This window comes from Poecilia reticulata, chromosome 23 (genome assembly GCF_904066995.2).
Source record: "Poecilia reticulata chromosome 23, P_reticulata-male-v2, whole genome shotgun sequence".
NCBI lineage: Eukaryota > Metazoa > Chordata > Actinopteri > Cyprinodontiformes > Poeciliidae > Poecilia > Poecilia reticulata.
In genome coordinates, this window is record NC_088852.1 from 13406747 (window position 1) to 13418952 (window position 12206).

A 12206-nucleotide genomic window follows, 5' to 3' on the forward strand; every position below is an offset into this window, starting at 1 on the left:
TCAGAGAGTGGCATCACATCAGACCATGTTATCACTCACTATCGGCTCATCTATTCAGGCTGCAGTCTTTCAAATCGCTCTGATCCAATTTCCCCTCCCCACCACCTCTTTCTGTAGAGGACTTATTTCAAATGTGAACGAAGGAAGCTACGAGGTTATTGTCAAAGTATCGATGTCTAAACACTTCAACCAAGTGCCAGTTTCCTCAGCAGCCTTTAAACCATATTCAGTAGCTAATTTATGCTTTGATAAATAACACATTTGAATGTATTATTTGTATTGTAGGGCTTTATTGACCATATATAATATATACTAGTGTTAAAGCCTTATTAGTAACATATACTAATGACACGCAGCCAACTATGATAAGCCATAATGTGCCTTTCTATTTTCTATTATGAAGAGAATGTATTTTTAACCAAAGTGTATTTAGTATTTAGGAAGCAGATGAGCTCACACACAACTGACAACCGTGGAGAATAAAAGCCTTGAACCGCCTCACTGGTGTCAAATCAGAACATTTGTCATCTTTGGTCAATACAGATTATTTAAATCCCTAAATTAAAGTTATTATATGCCAAGATTATGGCATCTTTAAACATCTAGGTTAGTTCACAACAACGGGATAAAATTCAGGCAAACGTGGTGGATTTTAAGATAAAGAAGGATAAAAGAAGTCTTAAAATGTCAAGTATAAACACTTGAATTAGGTGGATCTTTGTGGCAAAAATTAACATGCTTTGTTGTAAAATTTACATAAACTAACTTATTTTACGTTGCTTTTGGAGTGATGGATTCTTCTTCTCTGGCTGTTCGTTCAGCTCATGTCAAAGTTTGCAAATGCAAGAAAGACTGATTTTTGGAGACGAAGGTGAAGGAAGGAGGTTCATGCAGGGTATTCCTATGAGAAAATCTGTTTTTTGAATAAAAGAAGATGTTAAATAAGATCATGACCATTTAGTTTTTCAGCTGACACAATTGCCATTTTTTTTTAAATCGGGACGTTTAAAGATGCATAGTCAGCATCTTACCAAGTTAGTGCTGTTTTGGCAAGGTAGTCTGATGATGTTTACTGGCTCAAAAATGATTTGAAGACAGACTCTAGGAGCTCAGGGCAAAACTCTTGCTTCAAAAGAAAATTCTTGTAAGGAGAATCTTCAAATGAAAGTTATTACAGCTGAAGGCCAGTTTGGCAAGTATTGCTTTCCCTTTTTTCTATTAGAATGCCCCTTTAAAGCACCTGTGATCAATAAACAGAACTATATTTTCTCCAGTATTCCCCAGTTGTTACTATTCACTTTGATTAAGCCTTACGGTTGAAAGTTGGAGGGTTTTTTTCCCCCCTCCTTTGTGATAATTTAATTGCATTTTAACCTTCACTATTTACCTGTCAGCTGTTTGCTATGAAGATAGACTGAATGAATATTTGATGCTTCCGGTTGTATCGAGCATCAAGAACACCTCGGAAGCGTCGAGTCTGAACTGCATCAAAGGGAAATTATTCCGTTTAAAGTCTGAGGTTAAAATTACTCCCATGTTCACATGATCACAGATAAAGGCAGAAAATAAAAATTGAACAAAATAGATTTTTCAGAGCGACAAACGTGTCGGATTTTCACAAAAGAATAAGGAGGACAATTTTGGAGAAATGTTTTGAAACAACCTGCAGGAATCACATAGGAACAGAAAGGGTATTTGTTGAAGGCTGTTTTATTGCGTGCTGGATTAGCTGCTTTTGCACTGATTAATTATATTCTCAGTTTTCACTTTTGTCTCCAGATTTGCTCTCCAGATTGCATCTTTTCAGCTCGAGCTAACACTCAGCTTTCAGCCAATCAATATGCTTTCACATTGAAGAGGTTTGTTAGAAGAATTTTGTTTTTCAATTCTAATTATCGCCACCCACGTCCATTCAGCTTACAGCATTCACAGCATTTCTGCAGTAAATGCAATTATTCCAGTGTCTCTACAGGAGCGCTAAAACACTCAACAGTGCTAAAAGGAAGTTCAATAGAAATCTCAAACCAATTTTAGATGTATGCACACGTTTCTTGGTCTTCCAGAGACAAAAGTGTGTCTGAGACGTTTTTTTATTGAATTCTCAGAATCAGAGTGGCTCAAATACTAAACAGACAAAATGAAAAAACATCCATTAAAAATTGGCATCTTGACACCTGTGAGTGACCCAAGAACAGATTTATGGGTTCAAATAGTTTGTGATTTAAAAAAATATATGTTTGCAAGATTTTATGTGTTCAAAAAATACGTTTCAGTTTGTAGTTTTGATGTCATGAATGTTAAATATTAATGAAGCGCTTAACAACGAAGACAGTTTTTTTTGCAGGAAAGTTTTGGCTTTACTCAAGTCGTCCACCGAGGTCCTCTTCGATTAACGTTTCCTGATGCTGAAAGTGAAATCCTGCTGTAAGACACAATGATCTCTCTTTCAATGCGCCCACCCAGCCCACTGAACACCAAATTCCTCCCTTAGCGCATGCTGCGAGGCTAAGAGCAGCCCAGGAGGAAGAGCCTCCGCAGTGTGAAGGCGGTCAGCTCTGGAAGCGGGCGAAGGCTCCATCCGGCGTCCGCCCTGCCATCTCTATCAAGGTTAGGAAGAGAGCAGCGCAGGCGGGGCTGCTGCTCCATGCGGTGTGTGTAAAAGCAGTTACCGCACCGTCAAGGCAGAGAGCTTGGTATTTTTTCAGAGGGAGGAGAATTTGATTTTCCCCCAAACTGCCTGGATGTCCATTATGTCTGTCCTGTGGCAATGACAGGGAAGCCAGCTGGCTTCAGCGCTCAACAATAAACAACAACGTTGTCTGGCTCCAGCAGACAAACCAGAGCTGGCCTTTCGTCCCCGGTGATGATGAATACGCTCCTGCAGCCATATTTATCTGTTGGCAGCGGCCGGGTTTTCTGGCCACGGGACCGGATATCGATAAAGCTGGAAGAAGATCTCCCGTACAATGCAGACGAAATGCAGACGTCAAGGTTCGACGCACCTGGTGATGGCGGTTTATGCGTCGTCGGGGTCCTTTATGCGACAAATAATCGTGTTTACACACAAGATTTGTGTAGTAACGAGTCCGGGGCCGTCGACGGGGCCCTTTTTTTTAGTCGCTTAATCCCGAAGCGTGCGCCGCGCTCCATTTCATCTGGTGGTAATGAGCTGGAGCTGAACCCTGCAGGGAGTCTGCACATGTATATGTAGATCCATCCTGCAGTGAGGCCTAAGCCGTGTCGAGTCACGCAGCAAAGCAAAGCAAAACGGCGTAGCGACACGTCGCTGTGGTGTCCTGTGTGTTTGTACAGTGGATGACTTTCTAACACTCCTGGTGTGCTCCACTGACTTCATAAAAAAAAAAACACAAATGCAAACATTACAAAGCATGAGCTCACAAGCATCCTCGGATTGCCTTCAAACAGCGTTGTGCTGTTTCCGCACTTGGGCGGCCCTTACAGCTGCTAACATTCGTTTCACCGCCACTGGTTATGTAGCTGTAAATCAGTGTAATTACTGTATTAAGTTATATTTCCCCACACAAAAATGTGAAGGGCTAACCACCCCTGTTAGTGCTACTTTAATTATTAAGCAGCCGCATTATAAATGCTGCGGTCAACAGGTTTAAAATGGGAACATGAGGCAAATCGGGACCCACGCTGAGGGAGCTTAATGTATAAAAATCTCATTTAATCTCTCATTTTCTGTACAGTATTGCAAATATTTCAGTGGCAAAAGGGAGTTACAGGGTTCACCATGTCTGTTGTGCAGTACACTGCAAAAATAAACTATTTCAGGTGTAGTTTCTAGTGCAAATCTTAGTATACTAAACTTACAAGAGATAAGATATATTGAAATAAATGTTATCTGACTTTGAGCATGTAGATGTGTTAAGATGGAAGAAGTGTGCAGTTTCCAGGGACAGATCTTTTGGATTTATATGAACTGGAGATGGCAGAGAGGTCATCAGTTGCAGGTTTTCTCCTGAGAAAACTTGGTAAGCCCAGTGGTAGTGGCGCTATGGCAGTCATCCAGCAACCCACTGTGTTATTGATCAAAATGTTTAAAAAAGTTGAGAGGAAATTTGAAAATACCACAACATAATTATATGTCATTGGAAGATTAACGATACCTAAACAACAACTATAAATTCTTGAAAAAGGCAAACAAAGAAAACTCACTTTACGCAACTTGAAAACCTGCAACCTCTAGAAAGAAAGTCATGAAAATCAATGCTTTTGGGCAGCTATCCGCCGTCTACGTGTATTTTTAGAAATGCATGAAATACACACACACAAAAACAGCAGAAAGCTTTGGACAATTAAAATGCACCTGACTTTAATTTACTAAAGTTCTCTCATTGTTTATGTTTTTATTGTTTTAACCAACATGGAAATATAATTGTGATGCGATCAATTGTTATTAGGTGCAGTGTAGTAAACTTCATAAAAAAAAGTGCCAGTGTTAAGCCACCGGCTTCCACAGATTACTGTGGAAGCTTAATTGTTTTGAAGGGAAACATGGTGTTCAGTCTGCATTAATCCTTACAGTAAACAGCAGTTGAGTGCCAGAAATTAAAAAGGGTGGCTAAGGGTAGCGGTAGCCAAAAATGTGACGGTAGCATTAACCGTTTCAGGAATTATAAACCAAGCTAATGATTAAATATATATTTATCTATATATTTGAAAACTGGCAAAAGTATAGCTGCGAACATCTGCCAGTCCTCAACCCGGTTCAGAAAATCCGACGTTTCTTTAGAATTCCTTATTTTAAAGTATTAAAATGCTGTTTTCCCTCCATTTATTTATTACTTTGGCATCAACTTGTTTCTTTTTTTTTTTTTTGGATAAAAAATAAAAAAGGGTGATTACTTGAATCATAATCCATCTCTTACTGCAGAACTCAGATTTTACACTTTGGGAAAAACACAAACCCCACAAGAGAAGGAAATTTTCCCCAAAACACTGGAGCCATTTCTTATCCACTACCAGCTGCTTCTTTATTGGAAGGCTTACATTTTAAAAAAGGGAGTTTTGCTTGAAAAATAGAAATTTCAGCATCTGGCTAAAACAAAGTTATGGGTTTCATCAAATACTGAAACTGTTCTGAAGCTGTAATCCAAGATGGCATTAAAGTTGCAAATCTTTGCAAATAAAAGACAACTCTGCCAGCTTAGAAAACGTTTTAAAGATTTATACCATTTAGGTTCAAAACAAGCTCTATTTATTCCTGATATCTATTTTTTGTGTAAATTAATGAATTGATATCATCTAATTGGTGCAATTCCGGTCATTTTAAAACTCAAGAACAGTCACTAAGCTCTTCACCTCATTATCCGGCACTCTCTGCTTTCACTCTGTGACGGTAAAACTGACTTGCCCCATAGGGCTTTTTGCTCAACATTAATGAACAAAGTTGGCTTCTTTCCTTTCCACTTGCTCCTCTGGGTGCGACAGGCCAACGCCGCGGCATTTGTCAACACGGCAAAAGCATCGAAGTTGTCAAAGGTTAGCATGTCGCGCCACGCGTACTCGATACTCCAACAAGAAGAAACACCATTAGTTATCTGCCAGATACTGAAAAGCAGCGGTGAGTGAACCAGAAAGTATTTGGATTCAAGTTGGCCTTTTACTCCATTAATCCTGCAGCTGATGTCCTTTAATGACGGTCATGTAAATCCAACATAGCGCAGCAGTGACCGTGGACCGAATAAATATTTAATCACACATTACATTTAATGATGAACTGGCTGCTCGCTGATGAGCTACTGAGACGTGTGGCATAACGAGCAGTTTGCCTCAGAACCTCCCCACCCTCCACACACACCCTAACTCCACCACCACCACCACTTCTCTGCTCTGATCAGCCAGACTAAAACCATTACATTATGCATGAAAAGGAGCAATGAGAAGCTGCAATTTGCTCCAAAACTACCTTGCCTTAGTAATGGCTGAATTTATGTCATTTAATGGTGCCCATGTTATCTCCGGTCAGACTTTGAATGGGTAATATGAGGAAATGGGGAGTCTAAAGAAAACGTGTAAGTCTACACATTTCAGTCTGTTTGATTTTGCAAACATTAAGCACTTTGCGCCGTGTTATACGACTTCAAAGCTAAAGAAGACCTAACTGGACAGACATTTTTTGTTGTAGCATGCCTTGAGGTTAACTACTTGAACAGTGTGCAATTTTGCCAGCTATTGCACATCAGCTTGTGTTTCAATGTGCGTGGCATAAAGTAAATGCATCAGAACAAAACAAGGACATTTATGCAAACTTATCTGCAATAAGCACCTGCAAGGGATAAGAGCTTGAAATTAAAATAAAGAGAAAAAACATTTTGTGGACTAAAAAGCAAAATTAATCCCAAACACTGTAAAGCACAGTGGCTAAGGTATCATGCTATGGGCAAATTTCTCTTTGGGCTATATATTGTATGTCAGACAACATAGGTTGATTTGAATGTATTAGCATACTTAAGAGGGCACAATGTTTGAAAGGGGAAATGACCTCTAAATTGGGTGTTTCCACGAGATAAGGACCTCAAAGCACACCAGAAAGTGATCATCTTGGTCCAAGAAGGACAAGATTAATTTTATGGAGCAACTGGACAAATTAGTAATAATAATTTTTAAAAATAAAATAAAGTGAAAATAACACTCGACAGGACAAATCGTCATGCAAGCACCGACTCGTATGTACGCCTATTTTTGGAGAAAGGGGAAACTGGTGACAGATCTCCAGTTGGAGAATTGAAGACAGACTGATTTACGATTCCTCTTAGACATTTAATTTCACTCAATATCAATCTTTAATCATAGCCCAATCATCATAATCTTTCAAGACAACAGCGTTATTTATGCCTCTTCTGATTAGCCATAGCTCATACAGACACACACAGACTTTGCATGAACTACGATTCATTTTAGTAGTTGTATTCATGCGTAATCCAGCCATTTTCCCCTAAGCACTGCTAGTCTATTCCCAACCCTAACCAAAACTTAGCTCACACCATTCTGCTAAACCTAGCAGCACAGTAAAACTGTAAAAAGGTGAGCACTGCGGAAAGGTCACTGTCCACAATTACCTCCCTTTGTTGGTAAATATTGTTGAAGCGGTTGCACATACACGAGTACACACATACACTTACCTTTCTTGATTTCTGAGCACAGCGGAGGAGCTCCCATACAGAGGCCTCAGTCCTCGGCCCGGCCATCACGGGTTCAAGTCCTGCTCTGATGACCTTTGCCACATGTTTTCCACCTCCCTCACAATCCGCTTTCTTGTCCGACAACTGTCAGATAAAGGCCAGTAAAGTCAAAAGGAAGAGGGGGGGGAGAATAACTTTTAGTTCACCTCCAAACTCCGGCCAGTTCTCACTCAGACAAAACTATTTGCAACAAAGTACAAGATGCTCTTTTTTCCTGCAAATGACATTTTACTTTTGGACCAGTGGTAACTGCTAGCAGTACTAAAGTACTGAAGTACACCAAAGGAGCTACAATAAAAGCCAGAATCAAAATATATCAATAGGTGTGTTGCTCTGTTTTACATCAACTTTTAATTTAGATGACTGTTCTAAATCTGAAGGTGCATATTTTTGCCTAAATGCATTCTTATACTTCCTGTTGTATGTTTGGATGTGAACGAGAACAATGCGGTTTTCAGGAGCTTTATTGAAGAAATTGGTAAATATGCAATCATTTGAGCTGGAGCTCACTGCAACCTTTTCTCATTTAATTAACATTTTAGCTCTTGTACTGGTTACCAGAGTAACTAATTATAAATTACCTTTAATTTAAATCTGGTTAGTATAGATTTTCTGCTGGTCTGTCACACAATCCCACTGGTAAATCCAAGCCTGTCTCTGTAACATAGAATGAGAAAGTTCAAGGCTTATGAAAACTTTCCAAAAAGCACATTTTGCAGTAAAAGTGACTGTACAATCACAGCATGGATGGGGCAGGCGTATTTTACTCGACTATGTACAGCACTGACTACATGTATATCAGGAAAAACAGCCATCATGTTTGGTTCAGTGCACCTCCCAGCAGCAGAGGTCCAAACTTGTCGAGTCAGCAAACTTTGAGGCAACAGAGTGCTTCTGGTTTCAGGCACCCACCTTCACAAAATGATTCACTTCAGATTAAGAAGCTGGCAAATTTCTCTGAGAGATAACCATACTTCCCCCCCAAAAAAACTGCTTATATGCTCACAGTCTACAAAGTTAGCAGCCTAATTAACATTGGGGTTCACTTTATTCTGTTTCCAATAAATTCTTCATACAAAAAGATTTTAAAATAGCCTATATGCATTTTTATCGTTTTGGGGCATGGAGGGATGCTTTCTGAACATTTTTGGCCACTTTTTCCTCATTTCGTGTAAGAGTTCTTATTAAATTTGACTGCTGGCTTTTTGACTTGACGCTGGATACATTAATTGTTTCCACAACACTTGTTATCTGGAGCAGTTTCAGTTCTTTGGAGTTAATGTCGCTTCCAGAGGGGGGTCTCGACGTTAAAATCAAGACTGAGACTTCACTTGGAAAAAAATGCTCAAAGACTCTGACTTGACTTTGACTTTCACACCATTCACTTGGGACTTGACTTGAAGCTTGAAGAGACTTGATATTTTACTGTCTTAAAATTTAAAACATTATTTTTTTAAAGTGGCCCCATTAATTCATTTCACTCATTCCGTATTAACATGCGCAGATCGTGTATAGTAAGCTGCAGCACAGCCAATCAAATTAACAGGATTTAAAAATAACGGGGGAAAAACGAGAGACGAAAAAAAATGCTCAAAGCATGTACTCATGTATTTTTTATTTTTTTGGGGGGGGGGTACGTCAATCATGAAATATCCAAGTACAAACATGAACCTGCAAGATCAGGATCTCATATGGAGATGCAACTTTAAACTGTTCGGCATTTGAAGTTGCATAAAAAACGATAAGTACTTTTCTGTTACTATGAGACAACTGACTAGCTAACGTCGTGTTAGCAACTCTGGGTTACGTTGGTGACCCACTTGTATGCTGTGTTTAGTCATGCTGTATAAATCCGGTGCTTCAAATATCCACAAATAATGTGCACCGTGTTAGCTCAGGAAGCTAATGTGCTCCGTGTTAGCTCAGGAAGCTAATGTGCACCGTGTTAGCTCAGGAAGCTAATGTGCACCGTGTTAGCTCAGGAAGCTAATGTGCTCCGTGTTAGCTCAGGAAGCTAATGTGCTCCGTGTTAGCTCAGGAAGCTAATGTGCTCCGTGTTAGCTCAGGAAGCTAATGTGCTCCGTGTTAGCTCAGGAAGCCAATGTGCTCCGTGTTAGCTCAGGAAGCTAATGTGCTCCGTGTTAGCTCAGGAAGCCGGTGGATAGTGAGCGGGGTCCGGATCAGAAAGCAGTTTCTGTACCTTAACTCAGGGAAGAGAGTTTCTCTCTATCCCATCATAATGATGAACCAGGTCCAGTTCCATCACAGGATGGATGGTGTATTCATAAGGAAAAGTACGGTTTCTTACACCCCTTTCTCACCCTGTTCCCGTATTAGTATTAATATCCCCTCCTCCGCCCACGGCTCTTAGGTTAGTTTTACTCCTGCCTCCTCTGACAGTAGCGCCGGACAGAGACATTTCCTATATTAAAAATCCAAAATTTGACAGGTATGGGTGTATTTGAAGACAACTATGTTGGAAAATTATATTGACAATAAAATTGTTTACTGCAGTCAGTGCATTAAGTTTACTGTTTTTTTCCAGTTATAACTCTTCAAATGGCATGGTGATTGAAATACCATTTCCAAGTGGTATAATTTTGCTATCCTTCAGAAATTGCTGCAAAAGTAAAAAATTTTTTTTTTACAATTGTAAGGATCCTGAACGTAACACTGTGGGGTAGTTCTGTTTCTGGATGGTAATGCAGCTCATTATTTTGTGTCTTGGTTAGTGATTCTTTCAAGTTTGATTCAGGCAACATGTTTTTATCAATACTGAGATGTGAAATTGGCTGTAGATTTAACCCCACTTGGACTGACGTATATTAATGTTGGCATCACATCCAAATTCAAAACCACTGTGCTTTATTTGCAATGAGTGCTTTGTATATTTGATTTTAAAAAGAGCACATGGTCTATTATTTACATTTAGCATTATTGGAACATTGTAAAAAATATATAATAATTGGAAAAAAAAAGACTTGAGACTTGACTCGACTTTACCGTCTTTACTTGAGTTGGACTTGAGGACAAAGACTTGAGACTTACTTGAGACTTGCAACCCAGTGACTTGGTCCCACCTCTGGTCACTCCATGTTTTAGCTGAGTCCTGATTCAACACACCTGTTTCAAATCAACCAATTGGCGTAAGGCAGTCGCCAACATTTGGAGTTGCCTCATTAAAATCCGGTGTGTTCAATTAGCAACCCACCTCAAGTGAGACGCGAGTTATTAGCCGTGTTTCCATCACATATGCGTAAATCTTTTTCTATATTCTGCTTATGTCGAAAAAAATATTTGCAATTGCGGTGTTTCTATTAAATAAGCAATTAAATTAAAATCGCGCGTGAGTAAGCCTCTTCACAACAAGTCATTTTAAAATCATGACAGCAACGAATATAAACAGCATGAAATGTATTCATAATTCAACCGTGGCACCTGCGCTTATCTATTAGCCATCAGAAGAGACGGCATCTTATTCAGGCGTTGGAGCGACAAGTCACTTATATTTGGGAGTGGCTACTTATGGGCGTTTGGGTGAATTACAGAAGATAGATTCAGCACAACTTTTTATGAACTGCGAAAACTCTGGTGGAGCCAGCTGTACACTGTCAGAAAAAGCAAAAACAATCATCCTTCAACTACTTCCTGTCGTCGTCTTCGACGTTTTTCGAACGTCGTAACCAACTCCCTGCTGATCACGTGACTCGTATGAGGCGAAAAAAGTGTTTGCGTTGAAGTTTTACTATGTACGTCCATTTCGATATTACGGGAAAACAAGCTCATATTAGCGTAACAAACTTTGTTTTCTTGAGTGACTTTTTTTCCGAAATAGGCGTTTTTCCATTAAGCACATTTACGTTCGGACTTCCAATTTGCGCATATGGTTAATGGAAACACCGTTAGTGATACCTGAACATCCCACACCCGTTTTAGATCGACAACTATCTATGGAAGATTATGCTTGTCAAAACTAAAAATAATAATGTTGAAGACATGTACTTTAATTGTACCAGTTTTATTGCTGTTGCGTTGGTTGTGTACACTCTATTTAACACAAGTCTTAATTAAGTCTTAATTTGGGACCTTAATATAAAATTTTACAGAGATTTTTTAAATTGTCAAAATTAATAATAAAATTTGGCACCAATTGGACGCACTTGTAAATTTTGATGTTTCCAGTGAGGTTCTGTCAAAATATGAACAATAATACCTTGCTTTCCTGTGGCAAACAAATGTCACATAACAGCGATTTTGCAGAAAAGTAAAGAAATCAGAGGCTAGAAAAGTAAAGAAATCAGAGGCTAGAAGATGTCAAAAACCTAATTTTAGCTGTTAGCAATTTAAAACAACCCAACAGGTGAATGTTCACATCAGTGAACTAGAACACTATACTAACAGATCTGTTTAGTTTTCTTGAGATAAAGAAAACAAAAATGCTAATTAACAATAACTGTGCCACTATGTTCAATCGTACAGGAGGCAGGTTCTCCAATATTTACTTGGATTCATCAATTTACCACCTTCAATGCACATGTTCAAATAGAAAAACTGTCCTGATAGAACTTTAAGGTAGTCCGGCTGAAAACGTAACAACAATCTGACGTTTAAGTACGCAGCAGGGTTGATGCTCGCACCGAAGTCGGGTAAGGGGCGGCGAGGAGACAGTCCGACTGTTCATCCCAGGAGAGAGATGATTAACTGTGGAAAAATCTAAGCTGCAAAGTAGCCGCTATCAAAGTTTAACCCACTCATTGATATTGCATTTGATCATAGGGGGAAAAGTTGGGAGAGAGTCTCCATGGCTACCGCGGCTGCCGTCATCTTCAATCTGGTGACCTTTTATGCTCTCAAGATCAATAACGCTGAGGTATGGTCTTCAGGGTAAACAAGGGAATAGGAAGAGGGGCTGACAGGAGTAATTGCTGACATTTCTCAGGCAGATTTCTCGGGCAGCCAGCGAAGCTCTTATAACGTCAAAACACAGAGCGGAAT

At 39.5% G+C, this 12206-nt stretch overlaps 1 long non-coding RNA gene across 1 annotated transcript in view; it reads right to left on the reverse strand.

The window, feature by feature from the left end:
* LOC103459519 (uncharacterized) overlaps positions 1-11236 on the reverse strand; it is a 56827-nt gene extending 45591 nt beyond the window's left edge. The window contains exons 1-3 of the long non-coding RNA XR_532763.2: positions 10215-11236; positions 7793-7868; positions 7152-7295 (exon numbers count right to left, since the gene is read on the reverse strand). This is a non-coding gene — a long non-coding RNA (uncharacterized LOC103459519). The remainder of the gene's footprint in view (positions 1-7151; positions 7296-7792; positions 7869-10214) is intronic.
* Between the last annotated feature and the right edge of the window lie 970 nt (positions 11237-12206).